We start from the raw sequence: 6,356 nt of genomic DNA, 5'->3' as shown, positions 1-6,356 counted from the left end.
AGGCCTGTCACATTTATTACATAATCGCGGCAATTACTTGAGATAATTGCAATTACTTTTGCGTTTCCATGTTGAAAATAGCAGAAATATATCTTTTTTTGTAATTCTTTTGGGAAAGAAAAATGTATAGATGAAATAATAAATGTGTCAGTTAGTTCTTGTTATTTGTCATTATCTTCCCTGTGAAATTTGCGATTACGAAGCCTAAAAGGCAAACAGAAACACAAACGTTTCAATTATGTTCAATGCAACAACAAAAATCCATAATCGCAATAATTATTTGTGATAATTAATCGTCAACTTAAATTTGTAATTGTGACAGTCCTATATCTGTATTCTTGGGAAACATTTGCAGAATGCGCCGTGTTGTACCTCTTTTGGTGTTAGCATCATGTTATGCTTTAGCTATTGAAAAATAGCAGATCTACAAGCTCATAGCGCGCCACCGAGTGGCCCGCTACGAGCTTGTAGGTCTGCTATTTTTGAAAAATTGAAGAACGACTGACACAGAAACATAGCTTTTTCAGAAAACTGTCAGGATGTAGAAGACATTTTTAGAATCTGATCTCAGGTCTGAAGGGGTTAGCATACCCTATAGTAAAGAGCCCTGAGGGACTGATCCGGCTCCGCTCAGCAACTCATGAGGTTTAAGTGGTCAAAACAAGGAGGGATGAGAACATGTCTGGATTAAGCCCAGTGGTTTACAGTATATATGGTTGAACTTGAAACAGCACCACGCCCTCAGATGAGTAATCTAGTGAGAGAGTGGTGATCTCTCCACAAAGCGGGTGCTTATGGGCGATAGTTCCAAACATTGCTCCTATATGGCTGGAACTATTCCATTGAGATAGAATGAGCACTTCCGCATTCCATTGTTACAAATGTGAGTCAACGGGAGTGTCATTTACTCTCTTACTATAGATTACTCTGGCCCTCAGTAGTTTAGTATAGGCTAGAAGAGCACTGCTTGTATTGCACTGTACATACAGAAAGTATTTGCTGCACAATTCCTACTTAATATTCTCTAGCATTTTCGAAGACATTCCGTTGGAAAAAAAAGGGGTTTTTTTTGCATAATAATTCAGAATTACAGCACAGTGGATATGCTGCTACTGTATATGCGGCTCACAGTTTTCAAACGGGGTGAAACGTTTGTAGCGTGGCGTTTGACGGATCATCAGTGTCATCACATTAGTGTCATATACTCATCCATCATTAATGCTACACTGTGTTAGTACAGTACCTACTGTATGTCGCATTTGGTGGATCATCACATTTGTGTCATACACTTTTACAGTATAGCTCATCCATCATTAATGCTACACTGTGTCGACATCAGTACCTACTGTATGTCGCATATACATAGGGCAGTATGATGAAGCCAGTGGCCCATGATCGAGTTCACTTTTAAGAGGAAATGTAGTTAAGATACAGTAATAGGTGGCCTGTGCCCCTAAGAGTCATCATGACTCATCACAGTTCATTAAAGTTAATAACACATTGCAGTGCAGACAGTCCAGCCCAGAGCCTTATCCCTAAACTTTTGACTATTTTTGATAAACGTTGTTGAATAGTTCAAATATCCAATCTACAAGCTCCCAACGTGTTGAAGTATACCGGCTAGTTGAACATTTTTAAAATGTTTTTCAAAATAGTAAAAAAGGCAATAAACCGTTATATCGGTACACAGTAAAATCCTCAATCCATGTGTGAATGGGTACTAAAGAACTTGCTGTGTAGGGCAGGCCACTGAGGCCTGCAGTGAAACTTACTATAGGCTACATTTTTTGGCCAGTTAGTTAATACTGCTTTTTATTACTATTTTGCATTTCCCACACCTTTTCAACAGACATTTGGCCGTGAACCCCCATGTGAAAGGATTTTGTGCCGGGACCCTATACAAGATTTGTATTGTTAAAACGCTTCAAAAATGTCAAGATAAAATCACGTACTGTCAGTTATAGTTATTTTTCCAATAACCAATGCATATAGGGTAAAAGTGGTTAAACAGATTTTTATGCTACGTATATACATTTTTTGCTGGGGATCCTCTGGAACCCCTTAAAGGGCCCCCGGGGGCCTTAGTATATTTAGCAGTGTGATGTTCCCAGACTGCCTTAAAGCAAGCGTTCACAATTTTTCTCTGGCCGTGACTCCCCAAAATATTCCTATTTGAACCCCGGACAAGCACTTGGAATCATAGGTAGGCCTATTGCAATTAGTTTGACTTGGTTCCACAGATAATGCAGTCGAGACAAATAACCATCTAAGTCCATCATTTATTCTGACCCCTCCCCGAAAAGGTCCATCTGCCCTGACCCCTTATCCATGATTTATAGATTATGGTTAATTACTATGGACATAAATGGTTATTTAAAGGTGAGGTGGTTCGGGGCATCTGGTTAGGATGCCAATCGGGCGCCTCCCTAGGGAGGTCCTCGACGCACGTCCCACTGGGAGGAGACCCCGGGGAAGACCAAGGATCACGTCCCACTGGGAAGAGACCCCGGGGAAGACCAAGGATCACGTCCCACTGGGAGGAGACCCCGGGGCAGACCAAGGACCACGTCCCACTGGGAGGAGACCCCGGGGCAGACCAAGGCGCAAGTTAGAGGAAATACATCGACTCACTGGCCTTGGAACGTCTCGGGATCCTCCCAGGAGGAAGTCATTAATGTTGCTCTGGAGAGGGAAGTCTGGAGCACTCTGGTGGAGCTGTTGCCCCCGCGTCCCGACTACGGATAATCGGCTGAAGATGGATGGAGATGGATGGATAAATGGTTATTCGTCTCACTCTCAACTGCTCAATTGTGAAAATAATTTGGTCGTGAACCAATTTGGTATTAAAATAGGTCTTATAAGTCAGTGAATTATAACTTTATAAATGGACAGATACCTTGTATACACTTCTGTATGTTGCTTTGTTTACCTTCCAGTGAGAAAACATTTGTTGCACATTATGCTAATCATCTGGGAACCCGCCCCCCCCCCCCCCCCCAATATTTTGGGGACCTCCCCAGTTTGAGAACCCTGGCCTTTAGAGGAGGCAGAACGCTCCCAGACTGAAGCAGGCCCAATAAGAGCACGGTTGGTACGACGACAGCACGGTCGGTTGGAGTTCAAGTTAAAGAACAGTTTTCTACACTAGAGTATCACTCTGTACATTTCACAGCTTCTCATGAAGAAACACAGGTTACCAACACAGCCTGTACAGTATGTATATTCATCCAGGCCCCTTTTCCACCTAGGTTGAACCGGTTACGTTCATTTCTCACCCCCTGCCTAATATAATATTGAACCGGTGTTTTTACACTGAAAACGAATTGGTTCAAAAACAGTCGATTTGGAACTGGAACCAACAAAAAAAATGGCCGGCGGTTCCCTGAAAGCACCAATAAGGTTCCAAGAATCTAGAACGGAAGTTCTTTTTGGTGGAAAAGGGGCCTCACGGCTCCAAATGACCTTATGGGAAATGAACCACCACTGGCATTTCGGTTTGGAATGTTATGAATCAGACTTTATGTTGGGTGTGTTACAATGACCGACCTGTTGAATCAACAGCATATATAGAAAAGAGCATATGCCTATGCAGGGTTTAGTGTCATCGCCAGAGATTTACAGGCTTGAACCAGCCTAAAAGTATTAGGGGAACAAAAGGAGAATCTTTCTAAATTAACTCAAAATGTCAAGACAATCATTTGATAAAAATCATGCAAAACCAAAAAAATTTACATCGCTCATAAAGTTACAAAAAGGCTTCAGAGTATTAAAAAAATAACATTAAGCAAGAAAATTAAGACTCGTATCTCACTCACTCTAGATCTCTTAGATAGCTACAGTGGTCATTCACAGCGATATTAACAACATTCTCGGCAAATAACAGACCATTTCATTCATACGTTCGGTCATTCATTCATTTCTTTATTTAGTCGTGTTCAAAATGCTTTTAGTATACTGTAGGGCAAAGTGCATGGGTTCCAGTCGAACCTTGTCTCTAATGCATTGTAATGTAGAGTGGCAGTTTGCCATTGGTATGAGAGGAGCTACCGCCCGTCAAACTATGAAAAAAAACAAACATCAACCCTAAAAACAATCACCATGGAAACACATTCAAATGTTAATTATGTACAAATCATTCAATGGTAAAAACTAAACTAAACACGCATACACACACACACACACACATACATTCTCGATGTCTAGTATATGCACATTAGTGTGTGATCTATGCGTGTTCACACATTCACAAATACAACCAATTATTAAACAGAGGAATGTTGTGATGTAGATGCTACTTTCAGCCACTAGGAGGTGGGGTTGAGCTGTGGTGTGGAGAACTACAGAGACTATGGGAGATGTAGTTCTGAAGGGGGAAGGGGGGGGGGGTAACCTGCTGTTTTGAGTGTGTACTTCATGTCTTCAGTGACAGTTCCCCTGCAGAAACCAGTTGAAGTTTTAAGGCAGAGTTCTGACCGCAAAGGACACTGGAACGCTTCTCGACCTTCTTCTGGCTGGTTAGCTAAGCTCTTGCTGCTGCAGTGTTTGTTGGTACATCCAATTCTGAGCTATGGTGGTGCGGTGACAAAAGGACGCCACCCACTGGTCATCTGGTAAAATTACAACCAGCGAGGGGAGGAGGAGGAGGAGGAGGAGATACAAGGGAAAGAGGAGAGGCCTGAAGAGGAGAACGTAGAAGAGAATATAGCGGAGAGGAGATAACCGGAAGGCGAGGGACGAGGGAGAGAGGAGAAAGGTAGTCCTATATATATATTCCCAGTCCTGCAGTCTGTGGCTGTCCACTGCTCTCGTCTGTCTAGATGGTAATGGTGTTAGGAGTTGGCATACCCACATGCTGGAACTTCATTAGATAGATTATATGGCATTCAATGTCACAGACAGACAACACAGAGCTCAACCAACTGATGGATGATGACTGCACAAACACTCGCACCAAGCTAATAAAATGCACACAGTAGTACATTAGTGAACATTATTCATCAACAACACGTTTTAAAGGTTAAACACAAATCGGGTATTGCAACTAAGCAATTCATAAACGTAATGTGTGGAATTAATTTGTGGCCGCAGCAATACCATGGCCGCAGCCCGTTATGCCAATTGTGATCATGTAAGTTAATAAGTTAATTGACTACCGGTGTTTATGGCCCTTTGGAGTTTGAAGGGTGGCGTCTAAAAAGGGTACCAGGGCAGTACTAGGGCCAGGTCCTTGCTTGGGTCTGGCTCTCAGAAGGCCTGCAGCCTGCCCAATTTATTAATGGTCAAGGTCTCTAACCGACATGTAATGTGTATCTTTGATCGTGTTCTCCAAGGCTGATTTAAAACCCTTCAAAGTTTGGCCTCCTCGTCCGTCTTTGACTTTGTGAACCTACTCCCACAGGCTATGTGCGCGTGTATATACTCTAAGGTGTACACACACACACACACACACACACACACACACACACACACACACACACACACACACACACACACAGCGGGTCGTGGTGTCACTGTCAAAGATGGCATGTAATGAAACAGGGTCACATTTAGGACACGTTTAGAAGGCGCTACGGTCATGCTGGAGGTACAGTATGTAGGTACAGTATGGAGGTACAGTATGTAGGTACAGTAGGTGACACATTAGAGCAGGCATGAGGTGCAGAGTGGCGCAGGCAGGCAGGCAGGCAGACAGACATCACCAACAGAGCACAGAGGATGGAATTATTATCTAACCGTTGTTAGTGGTAGTTTAATTAATTAACATGCTGCCAGACAAGCAGCATCATATCAACCTCAAAGGCATGCCCTGGCATTTTAGTCAGCAAGTCTGTCTTCAACAGGCACTTTGTCACAAAAATACTGTTTGTACTTCAATTAACTGATGAAAAAATAAGCCATGTTAGGGCACGGTCACACAGCACTTTTATTCTACCTACGAGGGCCGATTCTGCTACTGCATTTCAACGGGAATAGAGCGTTTTCGTCACACGAGAGAGACTCGGAGTAGAACCGCTGCTCCTTCGCCTGGAAAGGAGCCAGCTGAGGTGGTTCGGGCATCTGGTTAGGATGCCTCTCGGGGCGCCTCCCTAGGGAGGTCCTCGATGCACGTCCCACTGGGAGGAGAACCCGGGGCAGACCAAGGACCACGTCCCACTGGGAGGAGACCCCCGGGGCAGACCAAGGACCACGTCCCACTGGGAGGAGACCCCGGGGCAGACCAAGGACCACGTCCCACTGGGAGGAGACCCCGGGGCAGACCAAGGACCACGTCCCACTGGGAGGAGACCCCGGGGCAGACCAAGGCGCAGTTGGAGGAAATACATCGACTCACTGGCTCCATTCCCATTGAAATGCAT

The 6,356-nt window shown here is 44.0% G+C and overlaps 1 protein-coding gene across 2 annotated transcripts in view; it reads right to left on the bottom strand.

Moving 5' to 3' along the window:
• Nucleotides 1-3,438: 3,438 nt before the first annotated feature.
• fnbp1l (formin binding protein 1-like) overlaps nucleotides 3,439-6,356 on the bottom strand; it is a 66,541-nt gene continuing 63,623 nt past the window's right edge. For both annotated transcript variants that reach the window (XR_013964544.1, XM_080771086.1), the window contains one exon: nucleotides 3,439-6,356. This exon is cut by the window's right edge. The gene's annotated coding sequence lies outside the window, so the exon portion shown is untranslated.

This window comes from Protomyctophum bolini (assembly GCF_963924005.1).
Source record: "Protomyctophum bolini genome assembly, chromosome: 8".
Taxonomy (NCBI): Eukaryota; Metazoa; Chordata; class Actinopteri; order Myctophiformes; family Myctophidae; genus Protomyctophum; species Protomyctophum bolini.
This window is presented reverse-complemented; position numbering and strand designations above follow the sequence as displayed.